This window comes from Hemiscyllium ocellatum, unplaced genomic scaffold (genome assembly GCF_020745735.1).
Source record: "Hemiscyllium ocellatum isolate sHemOce1 unplaced genomic scaffold, sHemOce1.pat.X.cur. scaffold_290_pat_ctg1, whole genome shotgun sequence".
Taxonomy (NCBI): domain Eukaryota; kingdom Metazoa; phylum Chordata; class Chondrichthyes; order Orectolobiformes; family Hemiscylliidae; genus Hemiscyllium; species Hemiscyllium ocellatum.
Genome location: NW_026868244.1, coordinates 263,513 through 290,488, shown reverse-complemented (window position 1 = coordinate 290,488; position 26,976 = coordinate 263,513). Strand labels below are relative to the sequence as shown.

General features: G+C 46.1%; 1 long non-coding RNA gene across 2 annotated transcripts; it reads left to right on the top strand.

Annotated features, from left to right (window-relative positions):
* The first annotated feature begins 1,428 nt into the window (after positions 1–1,428).
* Positions 1,429–26,449, top strand: LOC132812691 (uncharacterized). 2 transcript variants are annotated; one of them, XR_009643762.1, is made up of 4 exons: positions 1,429–1,483; positions 2,109–2,215; positions 6,642–6,741; positions 26,126–26,449. It is a non-coding gene; the product is annotated as an uncharacterized LOC132812691 (long non-coding RNA). The 2 variants fall into 2 exon arrangements; XR_009643763.1 differs by lacking the exon at positions 26,126–26,449 and adding an exon at positions 10,401–10,482.
* The last annotated feature ends 527 nt before the right edge of the window (positions 26,450–26,976 follow it).

Genomic DNA, 26,976 nt, shown 5'->3' with positions numbered 1-26,976 from the left:
GAGCTCACGCAAAGGGAATTCTTACCCTCAGTAAACTCTCAACCACCCGACCTCTTGCAAAAATGCCATCCCATTTTCCAATTCCTCCTTCTCCGTCATATCTGCTCCCAGGAGGACCAGTTCCATCAGAGAACACACCAAATGGCCTCTTTTTTTAGAGACTGCAATTTCCCTTCCCATGTGGTTAAAGATGCCCTCCAACACATCTCGTCCACATCCCGCACCTCCGCCCTCCACACCCCACCCCTCTAACCATAACAAGGACAGAACGCCCCTGGGGCTCACCTTCCACCCTATAAACCTTCGCATAAACCAAATTATCCACCAACATTTCAGCCACCTCCAAAAAGACCCCACCACCAGGGATATATTTCCCTCCCCACCCCTTCCCGCCTTCTGCAAAGACCATTCCCTCCGTGACTACCTGGTCAGGTCCACGCCCCCTACAACCCACCCTCCCATCCTGGCACTTTCCCCTGCCACCGCAAGAACTGTAAAACCTGTGCGCACACCTCCTCCCTCACCTCTAACCAAGGGCCTAAAGGAGCCTTCCACATCCATCAAAGTTTTACCTAAACATCCACTAATTTCATTTATTGTATCCGCTGCTCCCGATGTGGTCTCCTCTACACTGGGGAGACTGGGGGCGCCTCCTAGCAGAGCGCTTCAGGGAACATCTCCGGGACACCCCAACAAATCCATCACACTGCCCCGTAGCCCAACATTTCAACTCCCCCTCCCACTCTGCCGAGGACATGGAGGTCCTGGGCCTCCTTCACGCCGCTCCCTTACCACCAGACGCCTGGAGGAAGAACGCCTCATCTTCTGCCTCAGAACACTTCAACCCCAGGGCATCAATGTGGACTTCAACAGTTTCCTCATTTCCCCTTCCCCCACCTCACCCTAGTTCAAACTTCCAGCTCAGCACTGTCCCCATGACTTGTCCGGACTTGCCCTACCTGCCTGTCTTCTTTCCCACCTATCCACTCCACCCTCTCCTCCCTGACCTGTCACCTTCATCCTCTCCCCCACTCACCCATTGGACTCTATGCTACTTTCTCCCCACCCTCCTCTCGCTTATCTCTCCACGCTTCAGGCTCACTGCCTTTATTCCTGATGAAGGGCTTTTTCTCTGCACTTTGGATGCTGCATGAACTGCTGTGCTCTTCCAGCACCACTGACCCAGAATCTGGGATCCAGCATCTGCACTCATTGTTGTTACCTCCCATCACATGACCCAACATCTCAGCACAAGCAGGACACACTGCGCATGCTCCAGCCAACAGTGACCCCAGGTGATTGATGTCAGCACCGGACCAATGAAAGGACGGTGGGCGGAGCTGGAGGACCTTGCGGGAGGTTGATCCTCCAACCAATCACAGTGAATGAAGGGCGGAGCTAAAGTAAACCATGTGATCACCCTCGCGCCCGACGCAGAGTCGCTGTAATAAATGCTCGGGAAGTTATAGAGAGAAAGGATACGGTAAGGAAAGAAATAATCAGGGAAATGTGAGAGAAGCTGTGTTGTCATGAGCGGAGAGGTTTTACAAACAAATTGTGCATGTCGGAAAACACAAATTTGAACGTCCCAGTCCCGTGTTTGCAGTCAATGGGGAATTGCCTCAGCGGCTGCAGGCCTGAGTGAGCGCCGCCATCTTTATTCGGGACAACGATTCACTGGACACGTGCGGAGCCGCCATCTTTGTAGGGGGCAAGGTGCAGCCAGGCGCATGTGCAGCCTCTCTCTGGTACAGAGTCATTGTGATGACAGCAGCCAATCCTGCTCTGATTCACCTCTGGGCTCCCTCAGGACCACTTTGTCAATGTCTAGCTTCCTCAGTCTCCAACCATGGGGGTATGTTTGGTCTGTTTATACTGTATTATTACTTTTACAGACCATTTGTAAATGAATTTTTCACGTGGCCCAGCCCCTGACCATGTGCTGCTCTAATATCAGATTATTTTGTCTTGAATATTTTTGAGTCAAGAATTCTTTTTTCCAATATACAAGTGTGTTTTCCTTCAGTTTCTGACTATCAAATTCTGCACCACTTTCATTCCCTGTCATGCATTTTGCACCCCCTTGAACTGTGTTTCTCTTTCCACAGATCCCAGTGATTAATGCCAAAGCCCTGTTGCCTGTGGAGAGGGTGATGCTTGACTTTCTTGTACAGCTGCAGTTTGTGTGGTGAAGGTGCTCCCACAATGTGGTTGGGTAAGTGGCATTACAGATTATTCATTACAGCAACAGTGATGATTTGAAGATAATGTCCAAACCAAGAACAGTTTGTAATTTTATTATCATGCTTATAATTTCATATAAAATATCATTGAGAATTTTAGATATAAAGCCAGAGATGGAGATATTAGGTCAGGTGACCAAAAGCATTGCCAAAAAGCAGGTTTTGAGGGATGTCTTAAAGGTGGAACGCAGACCTGTGATGTTTTGTCTGCAAATTCCAGACCATGTTGCTTTAGCAACTGTAGAATCAGCTACACAGTTGAAGTAATGAATTAACAAATTATTAGGAGTCTCGAAGTAAATGGATTGACGAGGTCTCAAAGGATGTGTGGTGCATGGAGCTAGGGATGAGAACAGCCAGGAATCAAGTCAAGAATGAGAATTTTAAATTGTTGTTGCTTATAGGAGCCTTTTGACGGGTGAACACATTTGGGGAGAAGTGAGCACGTGGGCGATAGAGCTTTCAATTTTTCTTGAGATTACAGGGAGGTTGAATTTGGGAGGCTGGCCAGGAGTGTGTTTGGATAATTTAAGTCTGGAGATAACACACGATGGATGAGAGTTTCAGTATATGAGCTGAGATGAGGGTGGAATCAGCTAGAAATAGTGGTGTTGGAGTGGGACTGGGCTGTCACTCTTACCTCACCTCTGGGATTCAGCTGGTTGTCAGGTTGTGAATCAGGTGGTAACACAATCGGGAGCTGAGTGGCCCTGGTGGAGCCTAAAATGAGTGTCACTCAGTTGGCTGTTTGTAAGCAGCTGCTTGATAGCCCTGTTGATGAATACTTACATCACTTTCCTGCTGATCGAGGGAAATTGCCTGGGTCGGAGTTGACCTGTGTTTTTGTGTTGAACATCCCTGGGCAATGTTCCACATTGTCAGTCAATGCCAGTGCTGGATGGGTACGTGGCTTTGTGGGTGGCAAGTTCTGGAGCACAAGTTATCAGTATAATTGCCAGAATGTTAGCAGGACCCATAGCCTTTACACTACTTAACCATTTCTTGGTCTTATTCGAACTAAGTCAAACTGACTTAAAACTCACGTGTGTGATTTTGGAAACCACTGTTGAAGGCTGAGATGGATCATCCCACTTTGCAACTGGCTGGGAATTGCTGCAAATGCTGCATGGATGTGTGAGATCCCTCCGTTAGTTAGGGTGGGGATATCTGTTGTGCTTCCTGCAACAAGTTGATTAATTGTCCATTACCATTCACAAGTGGGTGTGGCAGAATTCTGATCTGATCCATTGGTTGTGGGATCGTTTAGCTCTGTTGCTTGATGCTGATGCTGTTTAAAATGCAGATGGTCCCGTTTGGTAGCTTCAACAGGTTGGCACTGCATTTTTAGGTATGCCTGGTGCTGCTCATGGCATGCCATCCTTTCCTGTCCATTGTGATGGGTGAGTGCGGGATGTACAAACCCATGAGATTACAGATTGTGCTGGAGTACAGTTCTGTTGCTGTTGTTATCCCACAGTGCCTCAGAGATATCCAGTTTGAGATCCTACATCTGTCCCATTTAGCATGGTGATAGTACCACTCAGCACAAGGGAGGTTTTTCTCAACTTTAAGGTGAGGCTTTGTCTCCAAAAAGACTGTGGGATGGTCGCTCTTGTCATGGACAGATACATTTGCAGCTGATAGATTCATACTGATAAGATCTAGTATGTTTTTCCATCTTGCTGGTTCCGTGACCGCCTGCTGCAAACCCAGTTGAGCAGCTATGTCCTTGAGGACCCGACCAGTCAGTCAGTAATCCTGCAGCTGAGCTACTCTTGGTAGAGGACATTGAAATCCTGTACCCAGAGTAGGCTTGTCACCATTTTATTGCCTCAGTGCTTCCTCCAAGTGTTATTCAACATGGAGTAGCACTGATCCGTCAGCCGTGGGAGCACAGTACGTGGTAATCAGCAGGAGCCATGAGACTTCCTGGTGTCCAAAGTTAATGCTGAGTACTCCCAGGGCAAAAGGTGTGTACATCACTGTGCCATCGCCTCTGCCTGGTCTGTCCTGCTGGTGGGACAGGACATATCCAGAGATTTCAGGAGAAAGTGAAGACTGCAGATGCTGGAGATCAGAGTGGAGAGTATGGTGCTGGAAAAGCACAGCAGGTCAGGCTGATGAAAGGCTTAGGCTCGAAACATCGATTCTCCTTCGCCTCAGATGCTGCCTCACCTTGTTATGCTTTTCCATCATCACACTCTCGATATCTAGGGATGGTGATGGTGGTGTCTAGCCATTATCTGTAAGGGATGACTCTGTGAGGATGACTATGTCAGGCTGTTCCTTGACTAGTCTGTGAGACAGCTCGCCACGTTTTGGCACAAAAAACCCGGATGTTAGTGAGCAGGATGTTGCAGAGCCGAGAGGGCTGATTCTGTGGTTGTATTTTCTGGTGCCTTGTTAGATGCCAAGTGGTCCATCCAGTTTCATTCCTTTGTTGAGACTTTGCAGTGATTAATGCAGTGAGTAACTTGTTGGGCGACTGTCAGGTTGGCAGGATATTTTCTGCCATTGACAATAGTTCCTTGGAAATCAGGAGATTCCTAATTCGTTATTATTTCATGAATTCAGATTCCATCGTCTGCCGAGCTGGGATTCGAACAGGGACTTCAGTTGTACATTTTAATATTCTGGATAAAAGTTAAATACATTAGGTTTGTTCACTCATTTTAAACATCACTAACCCTGGTTTTGTTTCTTTGTAAACACTGTCCATCATCCTGTCTCCTCCATCCTTCTCTCCAACAACAAGAGCAACGAGCACACTGAGTTTCTCTGTCACTAAGACTGAGACAATCCGACCAGCTGCCTCTGCTGCTTCCCTCCATCCCACTAGCCCACTGAGACAAACTGCCTCACATGGTGTTCCTGGTTTTTGTCCCAAACTTACATCTTTCTCCTCTTGTCAAGTCTTATCAGAGCTCATCTTGATCTTTTCCTAGTCTCGCTAAACCACAGACATTCCAACTCTGTTTCCTCCCCGTCACTCCCCCCTCGCCAATTCACAGATATTGTTCCTTGTTCTGTCTGTCTGTCTTTTCTGGTTATGTCCTTCTCATCCATTCTGCAAAAAAAAACTAACATTTAACCTCACCATCATTTGTAAATCCTGCTCCATCCCCACTCTCCCTTTCCTTTATGAATTCCTTGTATTTGGTGTCCCTCCAGGATCTATCCTTGGTCCCTACTGTTTATCACCTACATACTGCCAGGAGGTGACATTGTCTAAAAGCACAGTGTTAGGTTTGACATGTACACTGACGATGCCCAGCTCTCCCTCCCCATCATCCCTCTCCATTGCTCCATTGTTACTCAGTTATCAAACTGCTTATCACATTCCCACTACTTGATTAACTGCAATTTCCTCCGATGAAACATTGTTACGGTTAAATCCATTACCTTCAGTTGCTAATACAAATTCCTTTCCCTTACTGCTGAGCCCCTCCCTCTCACTGGGTGCAGTCTGAGGTAGAACTAGACTCTTCACAATATTGCTGTCATATCTGACTTCAAGGTGACCTTCTAATCAGACATCTACACAATCACAAACACCAGGAATTCCAATCTCTGAAACGTTGCTTGTCTCCACCTCACCCCAGCTCCATTGCTACTGAAACCCCTTACCCGTGTCTGTGTTACCTTAAACTTGGTGAATCCAAAACAGAACCCTTGATTTCGTGACTGGCCCAGAATCTGCTGGCTTTCAGTGTTTCCTGCACAATTACCCCAGATCCCTTTCTGGTGCAGCTTTCTACAGATTCCACCATGTAAATAGCACTCTGTTCTCTTATTGTCCCCTCCAAACTGACCGACTTGACATCTTCCCAAATTATACTCCATCTGACAACTTGTTGCCCCCTTCTCCTGTGTATCTCTCTCTCTTCACAATCCTCTTAGCACCTTACAGTTATGCCTTTTCTAGGAATTTCCCCCCCCCCCACCCATTCTTCTAAACATTTACTGGGAACAGTGGGCAGTGTGAAGCATGCAGAGATGCTCTGTTTTTAGAGATACTCTATGGGAGGAACTTGCTGCCCATTGGTCAGAATGGAGACAACTTGCCCATCGAGCTGCATGAACCTTTCACCCCCCCCCCCCCATGTCTTATTGATGAGGCACAGCGGCAGCACGGAAGGGAAAAAAAAGAAGCAAATCCTGCTCTCCGCATCTCACTGACTCCTGGAATATTCTGTCCCATGTGTCAAAAATCTGCCCTGTTCAGTCGCATGAAATCCCAAGGTGGAAACTCACAGAAACCCACAGAGGTTTCCCCCTGAACTGACTGCTGACCTCCACAAGGGGTAATGTGTCCAGTCATCCTGGGCCAGGAGGAGGAGATGGTGTGAGTTTCTAACCTGATCTGACAGTGATGGAGTTTATAAACTTGTATTACAGGATACTACAGGTGGACATTCAGATGGTAATCTCAGTCATTGTAACACCAAACTCTGATTGAATTAGTCAATTCATCAGGACCTGGATATTCGCATTGTGTGTGAGTATTGTATTCCATCTGAATCCCATTTGCTGCATAAAAGTTCTCTTTGAATCTTCCCAAACCTTTTATGTGTGCCCTGTAATCCTTGTATAATGAGCTGATGGGTGTAAGGTTTATTATTATAATGTATAATTTCTGTAAATCCCTCTGTCACAGCTCCCCTCAATTGCCTTTGCTACAAGGAGAACAACCTCAGTTTCCCCAAACCCCTGATTCCCCAGTGTCTGTTTGATTAGATTACTTAGTGTGGAAACAGGCCCTTCGGCCCAACAAGTCCACACCGACCCGCCAAAGCGCAACCCACCCATACCCCTACATTTACCCCTTACCTAACACTAGGGGCAATTTGGCATGGCCAATTCACCTGACCCGCACATCTTTGGACTGTGGGAGGAAACCAGAACTCCCGGAGGAAACCCACGCAGACACGGGGTGAACGTGCAAACTCCACACAGTCAGTCACCTGAGTCGGGAATTGAACCCAGGTCTCTGGCGCTGTGAGGCAGCAGTGCTAACCACTGTGCCAGCATGCCGCCCACGGCTCTCTATAAGACACACATCAGGATTGTGTTGGAACGTTCTCCACTTGCCTACATCAGTGCAGCCCCCAACAATATTAAAGAAAGTGAACATCCTCCAGGACAAAGCACTGTGCCGTAGTGGTGTCCCATCCACCCCTTCAGCATTCCCTCTCCCCATCCCAGAGACACAGTGGCATCACTGTGTAAAAGGGAAAGTCAGCATTGTCCTCCCAGACCATAGGGCTGCTCTCTCATTAGGGAGGAAACTGGAGCCCCTGGAAGAAACCCATGCAGACACTGGGAGAATGGGCAAGTCCCACAGAGACAGTTGTCCAAAGCTGGAAACGAACCTGGGGCCCTGGCAGCAGGGCTAATCACTGAGCCACTGTGCCACCCTCAAATTATAATTTGATTCACAACTACCACTTCCTCTGATAGTTCATTCCACACACAAACCATTGTCTGAACAAATATTTTTTAAAAATCCCCGAATCTCTTTTTAAAGCTGTTCTGCTGTCACCTTAAAAGCTGTGTACCCAGTCTTGAATCGGGTTCCTTCCTGGAAAGGACACCTGCTGTTCACATTACTGATACCACCCATCCATGATTTGAGTCTAATAAGGTCACTCCTCAGCCTCCTGCGCGCCAGTGAAAGACGTCGCAGCCTATCCAGCCTCTGCTTATAATTCAGACTATCCATTCCCCTCAACATCCTGGTAAATCGCTTTTGAATCCGCTCCAAATACATAATGTCCTCCCGATATCAGCATGGCCAGAACTGGACACAGAATTCCAGAAAAGGCCTCCCCAACATCCAAAATAACATCCCAACTCTTGTACTCCAAGGTCTGAGCAATGGTGACAAGTGTGCTAAGCATCTTCTTAACCACCCTGTCTACATGTGACACAGACTTGAAAGACCCGAACCCCTCGGCCTCTTTGTTCCATATCACTCCTCGATGCCCTGTTTTTAATTAGTGTAAGTCTGCTCTCGTTTGTTTTATCAAGATGTAATATTTTGCATTTATTCCAATCCAAAAATACCAAAAAAATCCTGAGCATTAAAGACAGTGGGAGTATACTTAAGAGGGAACTCAGGAGGGCAAAAAGGGGACATGAGATAGCTTTGGCAAATAGAGTTATGAATAATCCCAAGGGTGTTTATAAATATATTAAGAACAAAAGGGTAACTCGAGAGAGAATAGGGCTCTTCAAAGATCAGCAAGGTAGCCTACGTGTGGAGCCGCAGGAGATGGGAGAGATACTAACAAAATATTTTGCATCAGTGTTTACTGTGGAGAAGGACATGGGCAATATAGAATGTGGGAAAATAGAAGTTGAATATGTCCATCTTACAGCGGAGGACGTGCTGGGTGTCTTGTAACCTGTAAAGCTTGGTTAATCCCCAGCACCTGATCAGGTGTACCCTAGAGCTCTGTGGGAAGTTGGGAATGTGACTGCTGGGCCTCTTGCTGAGATATTTTGTATCATCGATTATCACAGACGAAATGCCTAAAGACTAGAGGTTGGTTAACATGGTGCCACTATTTAAGAAAGGTGGTAAGGACAAGCCAGGGAACTAACGACCGGTGAGCCTGGGCAAGTTGTTGGGGGGAATCCTGAGGAACAAGATGCATGTGTATACTGAAAAGCAAGGATTGATTAGTGATAGTCAGCATGACTTTGTGCATGTCTCTCAAAATTGATTGAGTTAATTGAAGATGTATCAAAGAGGATTGATGAGGGCAGAGAGGTGGACGTGATCTATGGAATTCAGTAAGGTACTGGACAAGCTTCCCCATGGAAGACTGCTTAGCAAAGTTAGATCTCATGGCATACAGGGAGAACTAACCGTTTGGATACAGAACTGGCTCAAATGTAGATGGCAGGGTGGTGGTGGAGGGTTGTTTTTCAGATTGGAGGCATGTGACCAGTAGAGTGCCGTAAAGATCAGTGTTGGGTCCACTACTTTTTGTCGTTTATATATATGATTTAGATATGAGCATAGGAGGTATAGTTAGTAAGTTTGCAGATGACACCAAAATTAGAGGTATAGTGGACAGCGAAGAAGGTTACCTCAGACTACAACAGGATGTTGTTCAGATGGGTGAGAAGTGGCAGATGGAGTTTAATTCAGATAAATGTGACGTGCTGCATTTTAAAAAAGCAAATCTTAACAGGACTGATACACTTAGTGGCAAATTCCTAGATAGTGTTGATGAACAAAGATATCTTGCAGTGCAGGTTCATATTTCCTTGAAAGTAGAGTTGCAGGTAGATAGGATACCGAAGAAAATGTTTAGAATACATTCTTTTATTGATCAGAGCATTCAGTATAGAAGTTGGAAGGTGATTACAGGACATTGGTTAGGCCTCTTTTGGAATATTGTGTGCAATTCTGTTCTCCGTGAATCGGAAAGGATGTTGTGAAACTTGAAGAGGTTCAACAAAGATTTACAAGGATACGGTCAGGGTTTGAGCTGCAGAAAGAGAGCAAAAAGGCTGGGGCTTTCTTTCCCTGGAGCATCAGAGACTGAGGGGTGACCTCCATAGAGGTTTATAAAATCATTAGTAGCATGGATAGGGTAACCAGACAAGGTCTTTTCCCTGAGTAGGAGAGTCCAGAAATAGAGAGCATAAGTTGAGGGTGAGAGGGGAAAGATATAAAAGGGAACTAAGGAGCAACTTTTTCATGCAGAGAGTGGTGCCTGAATGGAATAAGCTGCCAGAAGAAGTAGTGGAGGCTGACAATTACAGTATTTTAAAGGCATTTGGATACTTGACATGAATAGGAAAGATTTACAGGGATATGGCCCAGGTGCTGGCAAGAGGGATAAGATTAGGTTCGGATATCTGGTCGGCATGGACAAATTTGACCGAAGGTTCTGTTTAGTGCTGTTCATCTGTGACTCACAGCTCAGTGGGTTTCGGTCCCTTCAAAGATAAATCTTAATCTGTTTTATTTTAGTAAAGCTACAACATTCAGTAGGGCGACAGGTTATTTCTTTAAATACACATCTTATGATAATTTGATAAAGTTTTTTAATATAAAATATTGGTACTAATTTATTCTAGAGTCATGTTTTGTAAAGCTGTAAGATTGTGTGCCTTTTTCTGGGTCTGTGGACTGTTAAGGTGCAGAGATGGCCATTCGTACAGTGATGTGCTCTTCCTGTTGGATGTGGGAGATTAAGGAAGGTTTCAATGATCTGATTGTCTGCAGGAAGTGAGGATGCAAATCCTGTAGGATTTCCTGGATCAGATGGAGCAATGGTTAAAGGTAATGAAGAATTTACAGGAGCATGGGGGTGTGATAGGTGGCAGTTTCAGAAAGGTAGGAAAACTGCCGATCCAGTCAGGTAGAGCGGAAGGCAAGTAGTGCAGGAGTCTCCTGTGGTTATTTCCATCTCCAACAAGTATACTGTTTTGGAAAGCGTCGGGGGTCACATTTTCAGGGGAATATCGCACTGACAGCCAAGTTACTAGTGTAATGAATCTAGTATAATGTGAGGTATAACAGGTTCCACGCGATCGATGGTGATAGGGGGCTCTCTAGTCTGCAGCACAGACTGCAGTTTCTGTAGCTGATAGTGAGACCTCAGAGTGGGGTGGTGCCTCCCTACTGTCTGGGTGAAGGATGGCTCCGAGGGTGCAGAATATTCTGAAAGGGGAGAATGATCAGTGGGAGGTCGCTGTGCATTGGTACCAGTGACATAAGAGAAAAGGATGAAGTACTGATGACAGAATATAGCAAATTAGCCTGGAGGATAATAAGCAGGATCTTGTGGGTCGTAATATCTGGATTACTCCCGGTGCCACATGCTAGCGAGAGCAGGAATAGCAGGGTAGAGCAGATGAATGCGTGGCCAAGGATCTGATACAGGGGAGAAGGATTCCCATTTTTGGATCATTGGAATCTCTGCTGGGGGAGAGGTGACGTGCATAACAAGGATGGATTACACCTGAATTGGAAGGTGTCTAATATCCAAGCAGGGAGATTTGCTAGTGCTACTCGGGAGGCATTAAACCAGTGAGGGCGTGGGGGTAATCCTAAAGAGATAGTGAGAAAGGAGGTAACCCTGAGGCTGGTACAGTTGAGAAGTTAGACAGGCACGGGCAAGGCACAGAATGAGGTAGGACTGACAAGGTACAATAGACAATCGGTGCAGGAATAGGCCATTCTGCCCTTTGAGCCAGCACCACCATTCATTATGATCATGGCTGATCGTCCACAATCAGTATCCTGTTCCTGTCTTATCTCCATAAAACTTGATTCCATTATCTTTAACAGTTCTGTCCATCTCTTTCTTGAAATTATCCAGAGACTTGGCCTCCACTGCCTTCTGGGGCAGTGCATTCCATGTGTCCACTACTCTCTGGGTGAAGACGTTTCTCCTCAACTCTCTTCTAAATGGCCTCTCCCTTATTTTTAACCTGTGTCCTCTGGTTCTGGACTCACCCATCCGTGGGAACATGCATCCTGCCTCCAGAGTGTTCAACACTTCAATAATCTTGTAGGTCTCAATCAGATCCCCTCTCATTCTTCTAAATTCAAGTATACACAAACTCAGTCGCTCCAATCTTTCAACATATGATCATTCCGCCAATTCCGGGAATTGTCCTCGTGAACCTACCCAACACTCCCTCAATAGTCACAATGCTCTTCCTCAAATGTGGAGACCAAAACTGCACACAATACTCCAGGTGCGGTCTTACCAGGGCCCTGTACAACTGCAGAAGGACCTCTTTGCTCCTCTATTCAATTCCTCTTGTTATGAGGGCCAGCATGCAGTGAGCTTTCTTCACTACCTGCTGTACCTGCATGCTTGCTTTCATTGACTGATGTACATGAATACCGAGATCTCGTTGTACTTCCCCTTTACCAAACTTGACTCCTTTTAGATAGTCATCTGCCTTCCTGTTCTTGCCTCCAAAGTGGATAACCACACATTTATCCACATTCAACTGCATCTGCTATGCATCCGCCCACTCACCTAGCCTGTCCAAGTGAACCTGTATTCTCATAACATCCTCCTCACATTTCACCCTGCCACCCAGCTTTGTGTCATCAGCAAATTTGCTAATATTACGTTTAAGATGTTCATCTATATTATTAATGTATATTATCAACAGCTGTGGTCCCAGCACCGAACCTTGTGGTACCCCACTAGTCACTGCCTGCCATTCCGAAAGGAAGCGTTTATCACTCCTCTTTGCTTCCTGTCAGCCAGCCAATTTTCAATCCAAGTCAGTATATTCCCCTTTGTAAATCCATGCTGACTCTGACGAATCCTATTACTGCTATCCAAATGAGCCATAATTTCATCTTTTGTAATTGACTCAGCGTCATTCTCACCACTGACATCAGACTAACCGGTCTATAATTCCTTGTTTTATCTCTCCCAACTTTTTTTGAAAAGTGGGATAACATTAGCCACCCTCCAATCTGACTCTACATCTCCTGATTCTGTGTATCCCCCTTTCCCAAGGGACTGAACGTCATCCCTCATCAACAGGGCCATCCCACCCCCTCTGCCCATCAGTCTGTCCTTTTGATAGCACTGCACTGCATTTATTTCAATGCAAGAGGTTTTACAGGGAAAGCAGATGAGCTTAAGATATGGTTTTGAACATGGGACTGGGATATAGTGGGTATGACAGAAACGTGGCTTAGGTTGGACAGGCCAGGTAGCTTAATGTTCCAGGGAATAGATAAGAGGAAGGGTAGAAAGGGGGATAAGAGAGAAGGTGGAATGGTGTTTTTGAGTAGGGATAACATTATTGTTGTGCTTAGGGAGGATATTCATGGGGGTTCGCCCGTTGAAATTACTTGGGTGAAACTGGGAAATAAGAACAGGACGATCACCTTATTGAGGTTGTCTGTGTGGGTTTCATCCAGGTGTTCTGGTTTCCTCCCACAGTCCAAAGGTGTGCAGGTTGGGTGGAGAATCCAGGCTGGATTGCCGTATTGTTCAGGGATGGGCAGGTGGGTGGATTGGCCATGGGAAATGTTCAGGGATGTGCAGGCTAGGTGGATTGGTCATGGGAAATGCAGCGTTACAGGGGTAAGATAGGAGGCTCTGAGGGTCAGTGTGGATGTGATGGGCCGAATGGCCTGCTTCCACACTTGGGATTCTTTGACGCCAATTCTACTGGTTTTAAAATAGTTGCAGAAAATAATAGATCAGATCTAAAAGTTGGTGTTCAAAATTGGACAAAGGTGAATTTTGATGGTACAAGGCAAGAACTTTCAATATTTCTTTGCAACCCCCAGGTAAAGGGACGGCTGGAAAGTGGGAACATAAGAACAGAAGGAATAGGAGCAGGGGTAGGCCATCTGGCCCCTCAAGCCTGCACTGCCATTCAATAAGATCAGGGCTGATCTTTTCATGGCCTCGGCTCCACTTTCCTGCTCTCTCACCATAACCCTTAATTCGATTCCTGTTTGCAAATCTACATTTTGCCTTAAAGACATTCAAGTTGATAACATCAACTGCTACACTCAGCAGGGAATTCCACGGATTCATAACCCTTTGGCTGAAGAAGTTCCTCCTCAACTCTGTCCTAAATCAGATACCCCCTTATTTTGACGCTGTGCTCTCTAGACTGACCTGCCCCCCAATGGAAATAACCTCCCTGCTTCTATCTTATCTATTCCCTTCTTAATTTTATTTTTTCCAATACAGCCTCCCATTCTTCCAAATTCCAACAAGTATAATCCCAGTCTATTCAGTCTCTCCACATACACCAATCCTCTCAACCCCCGACTCAAACTAGTGATCCTCCTCTGCACCCCCTCCAGTGTCAGTACATCCTTGTTGAAGTAAGGAGATCAAACCTGTACACAGTACTCCAGGTGTGGCCTCACCAGCACCCTGTACAACTGCAGCATAACCATCCCTCTAGCAAGGAAGGACAATAAACCCTTCACCATCTCTTTTAGTCCCCTGGGATGCATTCCATCACGGCCAGGAGACCCATGTTCTTTTGGGCTGTTATCTTTTCCAACACTACCTCTTTACTGAGAGTGACTGTTTCCATGTCCTCATCTGCCATTGCCTCCATAGGCCTGTGAAAATGAGACAACAAGAGTACATAGACAGTATGTTCCTGTTAAAGCCAAGTCTGGTAGGTGTAGAGAATGCTGTGTGTCTAGAGAAATTGAGGGTCTGGTCAAAAAGATGAAGGAGGGATATGGCAGCTACGGACAGCTGGGTTTGAGTGAATCCCTCGGAGTATGGGGCAGTAGGAGTACACGTGAGGGAAAACAGGAGGGCAAAAAGGATACATGAGAGAGCTTTGGGGGGAAAGAGGTTTAAGGACAACCCAAAGAGATTCTACAAAACACTAAGGACAAAAGAGTAACCAGGCAGAGAATAGGGACCCTCAAAGATCAACAAGGCTGTCTGTGGAACCACAGAAGGTGGGAGAGATACTACCCAAGGATTTCATGTCAGCTTTTACTGAAAGAGGATATGGAAGCGAGAGAGTTTGGAGAAATAAATAGTGATGATTTGACAACTGTCCATATTACAGAGGAGGTTGTACGGGATGTCTTATACATAAAGCTGAGTAAATCTGTGGGACCTGATCAGGTGTATGTCACATCTTTGTGGGAAGTTAGGGAAGTGATTTTCGGGCCCCTCGCTGAGATATTTGTATCACCGATAGCCGGAGGTGAGGTGCTGCAAGACAGGAGCCATTATTTGAGAAAGGTGATGAGGAAAGGCCAGGGAACAATACACTGGTGAGCCTGAGGGTAGTGGCAGACAAGGTGTTGGAAGGAATTCTGAAGGACAGGTTTATATGTAATTGGAAAGGCAAGAAGTGATTAGGAATAGTCAGCATGGCTTTGTACATACATCACTAACTTGGACTTCAGAAAGACATTCAAAAAAGTTCCACATAACAGACTGATTAGCAAGTTAGACACCATGGGATGCAGAGAGAGCCAGCTATTATATACAAATTGGCGGGAAGGTTGGGGACGGAGAGTAGTGCTTTTCGGACTGGAGGCCTGTGATGAGCAATATGGTGTAAGGATCAGTGCTGGATCCACTGATTTTCATCATTTATATCAATGATTTGTGTGTGAATATATGAGGTATAGTTAGTAGGCTTACAGTAGACATCAAAATTGGAGGTGCACTGGACAGTAAAGAAGGTTACCTCAGAGTACAATGGGACTTCAATCAAATGGGCTGAGGATTGTCAGATCGAGTTTATTTCAGATAAATGTGAGGTGCTCCATTTTGGAAAAGCAAATGAGGGCAGGAATTATACACTTAATGGGAAGGTCCTGGGGGGTGTTGCTGAACAAAGAGATCTTTCAGTGCAGGTTCATAGTTCCTTGAAAGTGGAATCATAGGCAGGGTAGTGAACAAGGTGTTTGGTGTACTTGCCTTTACTGGTCAGTACATTGAGTAGTGGAGTTGGGATGTCATTCTGCGGCTGCACAGCACATTGATTCAGCCACTTCTGGAATTCTGCTTTCAGTCCTGGTCTCCCCGCTATCGGAATGATATTATGAAATTTGAAAGGGTTCGGAAAAGATCTGCAAAGATGTTGCTAGGGTTGAGGGTTTGAGCTATATAGATAGAGGGTGAATAGGCTGGGGCTGTTTTCCCTGGAGCATCGGATACATTTGTGAGGAGCATGGATAGGATGAAATCCCAGAGTCTTATTCCCAGGATATGTGAGTCCAAAGCTTGGGGGCACAGGCTTCAGGTGTGAGGGAAAAGATTTAAAAGGGATCTAAGGGGCAATGTTTCCAGCTGAACATAGTACGTGTGTGGAAGGAGCTGCCAGAGGAAGTGTGGAGGCAGGTACAAGTACCCAGTTATGCCTTTGAGATGTTGTATGTGATTAGCAAAAGTTTAGAAGGATACAGGCCAAGAGCTGGCATATGGGATGATATTAATTTAGGATATCTGGTCGGCATGGACAAGTTGGATCGAAGGGTCTGTTTCTCTGCTGTACATCTTTATGGCACTACTAAAATTAAGATGGGTTTCTCTTTTATGGAGAGTTAGCAGAAGATCAACTAATTCTCCTTGGAGCTGAGAAGGTTAGGCAGGGATTTCGACCAGGAGCAGATTTGTTTCCAGGATATTTAATTTACAGAGAGACAGACGGAGAAATTATTAACGTCACAATTTTGAGTAATTACCTTCGGGTAAATGGCAAATAAAACAGGTTAAAAATGTGAAGATTATTGTACTCACTAAGTTCTGAGCATCTGGAACAGTTTGGACGCAGATTCAGTAGTTATTGAGAAAACAAATTTGGAATTTAACTTTTTTAAGGAAGGATTTGGAGGGCTACAGACAAATGGGAGGTGAGTTGGGATAGACTGGCACCATCTCCAGAGGGGCCATTACAGCTGAATAGCCCCAAACCCCTGTGCTCTGCGTTACTGCCCCATTCACTGTGAATGATGAAGCTCATCCCAGAGCAGAGTCCAAGAGACATACAGCATGGAATTAGACCCTTTGGTTGAACTGGTCCATGCCGACCAGATATCCCAACATTTGGCACATATCCCTCTACACCCTTCCTATTCACATGCCCATCCAGATGCCGAATGGTGTAACTGTACCAGCCTCCACCACTTCCCCAAACAGAAGATTCCATACAGGCACCCATCTCAGTGTGAAAAAAGTTGCCTCTTGGGTCCCTTTTAAATCTTTCCCCTCTCACCTTAAACCTACACCCTCTCGTTCTAGACTCCCCCACCCCAGGGAAAAGCCCTTGTCTATTTTTCCCATCCATACTCCTCATGATTTTAGAAAGCTCTATGAGGTCACCCCTCATCATCCGATGCTCTTGGGAGGAGCCCACTCATGTCACAATGGGGCCCAAGTGATTGACAGCAGCTTCAGACCAATAGGAGAATTGGCGTGATCCTTCGGCCAATGGGAGTGAATTGGGGTGGGTCCAGCAGGCCAACACATGGCCATGAGCTGTGCAGGCGCAGTGTCACTGTGAGAGAGGTCCTCATGAGTGTGAAGGGAGTGGGAGAGACTGCAAAGTCTGGGGAAGAAATTGAGTTATTGTGGACTGGGAGGGTTTATAAACGCACAGTTTTAGGCTGCTAGACTTAAATTAGAAATTCCTGGTAAATTAGAACAAAAAGAACTGCGGATGCTGTAAATCTCACTCAACAGCCAAAAGATACTGGAAAAGCTCAGCAGGTCTGGCAGCATCTGTGAAGAGAAATCGGAGTTAACATTTTGGATCTGCTGACCCTTCCTCAGAACTGATGCTACTGAAAAAAAATGTTGGTATATATGCAGAAGATCGGGGTTAAGGAGTAAATGATAGGTGGTGATAGAGTCCAAAGAGATGGGAGCAGTTGGACAAAGGAGTGGATAACGATCTGGCTGGGGCAGGGTGAATAGCCGTTTATGGGGACTGTTAGTGGCTAACTATAGCTAATGTGTAATGGTAGGTTATGTACTAACAAGGCCTGGTGTGTGGGTTAAGAGGCTATGGCGCTAGGACATTGGAGAGTTCAGGACCTAAATTATTGATTTTGATACTGGGGCTAGAGGGGTGCAGGGTCCCCAAGTAGAAGATAAGGTGTTGTTCTTCCAACTTGCGTTAACATGTGGCGCTGGAAAAGCACAGCAGGTCAGGCAGCATCCCAGGAGAAGGATAATCGACGTTTTGGGCATATTCCATTCATCAGGAATGCCGGGATTGGGAGTGGGGTGGGAAGTAAGAGGGCTGAGAGATAAATAAGAGGGATGTGTGGTGTTGGTGGGAAGTGGGCTAGGAAGGCAATGGGTAGATGTAGTTAGAGGGTAATGGAGATAGGGTGGAGTGGATAATTGGAAAGGAAAGTGGACAGGTGGGACAGTTTAAGGGCGTGGTGTCGAGTTGGAGGGTTGGATCTGGGATAAGGCAGGGGAGGGGAGATGAGGAAACCTTGATTCTGTGGTTAAAGGGTCCCAATTTCTTCCTCCAGGCGTCGGGTAGCTGGGATTTGGTGGTGGAGGTGGCCCATGACTTGCATGTCCTTGGAGGAGTGGGTAGGGAAGTTGAAGTGGTCAGCCACAGGATGGTGGGGTTGGTTGGTTGGTGCATGTGTCCCAGAAATGCTCCCTGAAACATTCCGCAAGTTGGTGTCCCAGGAGACAACATCGAAAGCAAAGGCCATAATAGGTGAGGTGTTTGGATGTGCAGGAAAATCTCTGCTGGATGGGGAATGGTCCGTTGGGGGTGAGGGGGAGGTGTGGGCACAGGTTTTGCACCTCTTGTATTGACAAGTGAAGGTGCTGTGAGTGGAAGGTGGGTTGTTGGGGAGCATGGATCTGACTAGGATTCACAGGGAATGGTCTCTGTGGAATGCTGAAAGGAATGGAGAGGGAAATATATCTCCGGTGGGATCTGATTGTAGGTGGTGAAAATGGCGGAGGATGATGCGTTGTATCTGGGTGGAAATGAGGACTGGGGGGTTCTATCCTTGTTGCAGTTGGAGAGGTGTGGTTCAATGGCAGAGGTGCGGGAAGTGGTGGAGATACACTGGAGGGTATTGTTGACCACGTAGGAGGGGAAATTGCAGTCCTTGAAATATGGTGTGTTTTGGAATGTTCTGGAATGTTCTGCCAGCTTGCATCAAGCTTCACTGGAACACTGCAGTAAGCATGAGACAGAGATGTTGGCCAGGGAACAGGTTCGTGTGTTAAAGTAGCAGGCAGCTGGAAGATCGGGGTCTGTTTTGCAGCAGAACGTAGATCATCAACTGCCATTTCCAGCACCTCCACTCAGCTGCTGCCAGACACAGGTTCCTGTCCCCTCCATTCACAGCTATTCACCCTCCCAGCAGATTGTTATCTACTCCTTTCTTTCCAAATGTTATTTTTTCTTTGGGCTCTGTCCCCACCTATTATTTACTCTTTACCCCCTATCTCCTGCAGTCCAAAGATGTGCAGTAAGGTGAATTGGCCAAGCTAAATTTCCCGTAGTGTTCAGGGATGTATAGGTTAGGTACATTAGTCAGGGTAAATGTAAAATAATAGGGTCGGGGAATGGGTTTGGTTGAGAAACTCTTCAGAGGGTGAGTGTGGACTTGTTGCGCCGAATGGCCTGTTTCCACACTGTAGGGATTCTAATTTTCCCAGCTGCAGTCAGTTCTGAGTGAGGGTCACTGGACCTAGAATGACCCTTAGTGTGTGCAGAAGGAGGAAACGGGAAAGGGGAGTTGGATCAGTTTAGACTGGAAGGGTTTAATTACACTCTGTACAGGTAGTTAGGCCTGAATTAGAAACTCTTGGTCCCACGTTTACAGCAAATGGGAAAACGGCTGTGGGCCTCAGGCGGTGATGGGTTCTGGGTTATGGCCACCATCTTTATTGGGGACAAGGTACAGCGAGGCGCATGGGCATATCCTCTTCCTGGGTGGGGTCGGGGTGATTTGAAGAGGAGCATTTACACATCAAACACATACCAAGAGAAGTATTTGTCTTTACTGTTCAGCCTGCACTGACTGTGAGTTTTATTTTGTGAATTCACTTTATAGGATTTTATTTGAGAATAATTGAGACAGGGATCTCAAAATCAACTTTCTATCGTCAGCAGGGTCATCAGGATCGGAATACCATTGACATTTAACTGGGGAAGGAGAAAGGTGTGTCTGTTCTGTCTGTGGGAAAGTATCTCTTTTTTTTCAAGCAAAAAGCAGAAAGATGTTCCAAGGGATCACCCTTTGGGTTTGTGCTCAATTCTGGGCCCTGAGAGGGAACACAGATTTGTCCAAATTACACCTCGTCTCTACATAGGAACTGTCAGATTTAGACCCAATCACCCACTTTCTGATGTTAACCTGTGAACTCCTCATTTTCAATTCCCTGCAAGCTTCTGATTAAAATTCCTTATGGACTCAAATTCCAGCACCATTTCGGGTGGAATGTTTCAGGTTTTGACAACTGTCTGTTCATTCAGAAACTGCTGAGGTCCGTATTGACTCTGGGGTTACAAAGGGCTGAATTGAAAGATGAGATGCAGTTCTTCAGCTCCCATTGAGATGCATTGGAACAGTACAGGAGGCTGAGGGCAGTGTAGGTGTGAGCAGACAATGAAAATGACAGGGCTGCACCGTGAGGGCTGCTTGGTTCAATGAGAGTGTTTTGGAGTTGGGTGTAAATAGAGCGAGGGGAGACAGGGAGAAGGTGAACCACAGCTTCAGTTTTAGTCAGGCGATTCAGCAATTCACATGGTCCCAAAGGGAACAGCCAAGTTGTAAGCGATACCTGCTGAGTGTTTTCTTTAAAACAGTTTTTAAAGTGTAAAATGTCAGCTTAAGTAAAGATCGGGGCTTTTGATGATAATGGAAATGTTGGAAGAGAAGGAAGGTTTTTGCTCATTTAAATTCTCCTAATGGGAGTAACTAGCTGAAACTAGAGACACATTGTTACAGGAGCCCTCAGACCCGTGGGGCGCTCCTCTTGTACAATGTGGGAAATAAGGGACACTTCCAGTGTCCCTGACGGCTGTGTGTGCAGGAAGGGTGTCCATCTGCAGCTACTGGGAAACTGCTTTTCAGACCTGGAGCTGAGAGTGGACTCACTGTGGAGCAATACTGAGAATGTTATGGACGGCACGTTTAGTGAGTTAGTCACACTGCAGGTGAGGGTTACACAGGCAGAAAGGGAATGGGTGACCATCAGATCAAGCAAAAGGCTCAGGAAGGGAGTGCAGGACTCCCCATGATCATTCCGCTTCTCATACAGATATTGTGCACCGCTTGGGATTCTATAAGGGAGGGAACAGGTGGGGTTGCCTCTCAGGGGAAATCAGCAACAGCCAGGTTCATGACCCCACAGAGAGCTCCGCTGCACAGAACGGGAGGAAGGAGAATGGCAGAGCTATAGTGACAGGGGATCCAGTAGTCAGGGTCAGAGACAGGCGCGTCTGTGGCCACTGACATGAATCCAGGACAGTGGAATTGAACCCAGGTCCATTTATTGATAAAGTGCACAGACTAATAAAGGTCAACGTCCCAAATGCAACCTTCAGCACTTGGTCACCCGAAAGCTCTATTTTCCAGGGTCTGTGCACTTACTCTGAGCCCTTCAGAGGGATTGAAGGGGATGGGGAGAAAACAGGAACAGGATTATGTTGTAGATCTACAAACTAACTGTCACCCTCCCCTCTCGGTCTCCCCCCTCTGTCTCCCACCCCCCATCGTACCTCCTCCCCACCGCAGGGAAAAGACCTTGTGTATTTACCCTATCCATGCCCCTACTGATTTTATAAACCTCTATAAGGTCACCCATCAGCCTCTGACGCTCCAGGGAAAACGGTGTATTCATCCTCTCCCTATAGCTCAAATCCTCCAACCCTGGCAACATGCTTGTAATACTTTTCTGACCCCTTTCATGTTTCACAATATTGTTTTGAGAGGAAGGAGACCCGAATTGCACGCAATATTCCAAGCATGACCTAACCAATGTCTGTATAGCCGCAACATGACCTCCCAACTCCTATACTCAGTGCTCTGACCAATAAAGGAAAGCATATTAAACACCTTCTTCACTATCCTATCTACCTACGATTCTGCTTTCAATGAGCTGTGAACCTACACTCCAAGGTCTCTTTGTTCAGCAGCGCTCCCGAGGACCTTACCATTAAGTGTATACATCCTGCTAATATTTGCTTTTCCAAAATGTAGCACCTCACATTTATCTGAATTAAACTCCATTTGCCAATCCTCAACCATCTGACCAAGATCCCGTTGTAATCTGAGATAATCTTATTCACTGTCTACTACACCTCCAATTTTGATGTCATCTTACTAACAATACTTTCTATATTCACTTCCAAATCATTTATATAAATTATGAAAATTAGTGGATCCAGCACCGATCCTTTGTGACACCCCACTGGTCACAGGTCTCCAATCTGAAAAGTAACCTTCTGGCACCACCCTCTGTCTTCTACCTCTGAGCCAGTTTTGTATCCAAACGGCTCGTTCTCTCTCTGTATTCCGTGAGATCTAACCTTGCTAACTAATCTCCCATGGGGAACCTTCTTGAACGCCTTACTGAAGACCATGTAGATGATTTCCACCCTTTGCCCTGACTTAAGTTCATGAGACGTGATTTCTCACACACAAAGCTGTTAATAGTATACAGGACTTAACTCTGTACATTGGAGTCTGCGTCACCCAGTTATGGGTGTTCATATTCTGGATAAGGTTCACGTACACCAGCTTTGTGTTAGTGACTGTGTATCGAGTCTTATTAATATCACCAACACAGTGAGTTCCTTTTCAAAGGCAGTCCCTATATCCCTAACCCTGCTCCCATCTGCTCTGTCTGCTCCATCCCCACCGTAGACAGTAAGTGGGAGGAGCTCATGGAGTTTCCATGTGAGTGAGACGGAGAACATCTTCCCTTCTTTCCTCTAGTCCACCAAGAAATGGTGGTAGTGTCCTTACCTCTGGACCAGGAGGATCAGGTTCAAAGTTGAGTGACAGCATCTTTGAAGTGGCTGATTGGAAAACCTGCCCAAGCAACCAGGCCATACTGTGTCCCAGCTGTCCCTGCCTGAGCCTCTAAACAAAACCTTCCTGTAGTTTCTCTCCTGTTAGACTCTCCCATTGCTCAGTTTGTCCAGGATCCCCTCCTGCTGCTGCACTGCTCATGTCCCTCACTGACCTGTCCATCCCCCAGTGTCCTCCACATTCATTCATTGTTTACAATCCCATTGTCCCAGTCCTCCAGCCCCGCTCCCTCCACCCTATTGGGCAGTGGCTGCTGTCAATCACTCAGGCTCCTGTGTGATCTGGAGCATGCTCAGCAGGAGGGGAGACCAGTGCATGGGTGCATGGGCGCAGTGCTGGGCAATTGGTGTATGTGCAAGGTGGGTCAGTGCCAGGGAGAGCGGCTGTGGGTGTGTGGGATTGATCTTTCATTGGCAGCTCACTCCCTTCCTCCCTCTGGGAACAGGACCCAGGGGAATGGCCCCTCCCCTGGTATCGGGACAAGTGGTCGGCGTATCAGTGGGGGAGTATTTTGCAGAAAGTTATCAGAACTCGGGTGAAGATTCAGGGATGTTACGGAGAGGAACATTCATTTTAGTTCATTTTTATTCAACCAGATATGATTTGGCCAGTGTGTGCAGGATGGTTCTCATCAGAGGATCGGAGTAGGGGAATAAATAAGAGGTTCCAGATTGGGGGGGAAAAAGTCAGTCCGTTTTGTCCCAGAAGGAAGCCCTGGGAGGTGTGGGGAGGATTCACCAACACCCAGGAGGCTCCGAGTCAGACTCATTGATTTGATTAGATTAGATTTCCTACAGTGTGGAAACAGGCCCTTCGGCCCAAACAATCTACACCGACCCTCGGGTTACCCACCCAGACCCATTTCCCTCTGATTAATGCATCTAATATTATGGGCAATTTAGCCTGGCCGATTCACCTGACCTGCGCATCTTTGGATTGCTGGAATCGAACCTGTGACCCTAGTGCTGTGGGGCTGCCGTGCCATCGTGCCACCCCTTTTTTTGGTTTTTAGTCTGTAGGCAGGAGCTGTGAAGCTGAATTCAAAGAGAGGAGAGAGTTAGAACTAGATGTGGAGGGAAGGAGTGAGGAGATTATTTTGGATTTCAGTTCACAGAAAAGAGAAATTGTGAGACTGAGATTTAAAGCTTTGGGGGAACAAAGAAACTGCAATTTAATACTATAATTGTCTTATGAATTTCCATCCTGTGTTAACGGTGGTGACTTGTTTTCTCTGTTGTAGAGAACTGAAAGGGCAGATTTGCAGATGAGAAATTTAAATTGAACTTCATTTTCAGTTTTGATAGTTACTTGATCCGTGCCGATCTGAATATCATTGGCCTTTTTCATGTGGAACGGAAGGTGTGTATTCTGGCCGTGGGTGAATATTTCAAATGTCAGTGTGACTGGGAAAATTACTGAGGTACAGCGAAGTCCATGTTAGCGTGGTGACTGTGGAGAGAGGATCAATCTAAACATCAGGTCATAGGCAGAGAACAAAGGGAACTAACACCTTCAACATATTGTCTCACTATAAACCATTGTTAGCAGCTAACCTGAGAATGCAACTTTAAAAAGAAGGGTTTTGTGATTTACACATGAAAGAAGTCAAACTATCACTGTATTCTCAGAGATGAAAGGCTTAACAGACAATTAATTTTTCAATGTATAATTTCAGTTACATCACACTGCAAATTTTTGCTATAAACTCTGTGTTATGATCGAGCCCTCCACAATCACCTGATGAAGGAGCGTCGCTCCAAAAGCTAGTGTGCTTCCAATTAAACCTGTTGGACTACAGCCTGGTGTTGTGTGATTTTTAACTTTGTACACCCCAGTCCAACACCAGCATCTCCAAATCATGACTCCTTTGGGGAGGGTGGTGAGTTTTGGATTCAGCTTTCCAGTTATTACCATAAGAAGATGAGCACTGGGTACAGGAGAGGCAATGCAGCCCTTCGAACCAGCCCCACCATTTAATACGGTGATGATTGAGCTCACCTCGGTCTCAGCTGGGTTTTCCTGCCTGCTCTCTCTCACCCTTCATCTCATTGCAAATTCAACATCTGTATCTCTTCATTAAATCTGCTCATTGTCCTGGCATCCACTGTATTTTGAATAGGGAATTCCACAGATTCACAGCACATTGAGGTAGGTACATTCTTCTTCATGAAATTAGAATAGAATCCCTACAGTGCAGAAACAGGGTATTCGTCCATGGAGTCCACACCAACCCTATAATGAGCATCCCATTCAGACTCACCCATTCCCTGTATTTCCCATGGTTAATGGCTTCACCTGCACAGGCATGGACGCTGTGGGCAATTTAGCATATCCAATCCTCCTAACCTGCACATCTTTGGACTGTGGGATGAAACGGGAGCACCCAGAGGAAACCCGCTCAGACACGGGGAGAACGTGTAAACTCCACACAGTCACCTAAGGCTAAAATCAAATCCAGGTCCCTGACACTGTGAGTCAGCAGTGCTAACCATTGAGCCACCTCTGCTTAAAATCTGCTCCTCCTATTCACTTCCCACGCCCCAGTTGGCTGAATCTATATTCCTTACATCAGAAAATCAGGTTGTGGAAGCAGGTGTCTCAGTAAAACCCAGTGACAGCCCATATGTCCTGTGTGTCTGAATGGGGATCCTATACACAACACCCTCCAGTCCACATTTTTCATACACTTTCCAGAGACAGGGGTCCAGTGGCTTCTTGGGGACTACAACACCCACAATCCCTATGGCAGGGACCACACGTGTGTGGGGAAACCCCGCACTGTACATGTACAGAATGTGGGCGGGTTTTGGAGCATGTGCTTTAGGTAAGTATACTTTGCAGCAAGTATTTCACACTGTGATTGGCTGGGGAAGGGATGCATCTGCTTCTGGTATTGATCTGTTAGAGGGTCACCACACCCATGTAGGACCACTCTCCATCCCCAATTCATTGTAATGCTGGGAATCAACAAATGGGAAACAAAGAAGAATCTGACCCATTCTCCCAGACTGAAGGTTCCTCTTGTATCCAGGATCTGCCACCTCCCTTTCTGTTTCCTTTTGTTTCATTCTGCTGTTACATTATTGACTTGCAGCAACTGAAGGGAAAGGAAGTGAACCCAGAAAGGGTGCTGAGTCTGACCAGGGACGGGAAGTGGTGGCATGGATCTGTTTATCAGTAACTCCATGAGAATGGGGAGGGTGTACATTAGGGGGTAGCAGAGTCAGAATGGTGGGAGAGAGTAAGTGGGCTGGAGGGTTACAGCTTCGGGGAAGAAAGGGGAAAAAGATATTCCAAAGAAGCTAGAATTGTCTGCTCTGAATTTCTAATCTGTACATATTCCTTTATACAGGGTGCTAGATGGTGAAGATTTGCAGACTGAAATCTCAAAATCATGTGCAGATTGTGATTATGTTAACCAGCATTTGAAGAACCAAAGATAGAGAATCACTCCACCAAAATCCTGCAACACTCACACACAGCATTGTCAGTCTATCTGCACCAAATGGACTGTGAATGGTTCAAGACAGCAGCTCACTCCCATCTTCTCAAGAGTAACTAGAGATGGGGAATAAATGCTGGCTGAGCCAGTGATGCCCATATCCTGGAAATGGTTTCTATCTCTAGTTGCTGAACCCCAGTTGATGTTACTGCAGGATGATGAGGGACGCTGAGTGCATCCTCCAGGAGGAAGCACCATCACATTACCCCTGCCTACACCCACACAGTAACACAGCAACGTCACTGAAACAAAAGGTAGTGAAGCCAAAGGAGGACTTAGGTATAGTTCTTCGGGGTAAAGTCATGAAAGGGGATTGGAACACAGCAGGAACAGGAGACTGAGCTGGATGGTCAGCTGTTTCCCATTGAATGGTGGAGCAGGATTGAAAGGCTGAATGGTCTCCTCCTGCTGCTATCTCCCAGGTATGTATATAGCCATGGAGCCCGGGTAGGAAGGAGTGGGCAGGGATTCTCCAGGAGATTGCACTTCCACAACAGGTTTCAGTGAGGGAAGGTTTGATGGATTTTATTTAACATTTATCTTTTACACAAAGTTTGTAAATTTTGGTTTTAAAATGTTGTAAAAGTTTTTTGCACAGCAAATAAAATTAAAGAAAATAAATTAAACTGTCTGAATATAACAGTTTTAAAACTTTCAACCACTGTAAAACAAAATCCCTTTTGTCACGGACACCATCACTT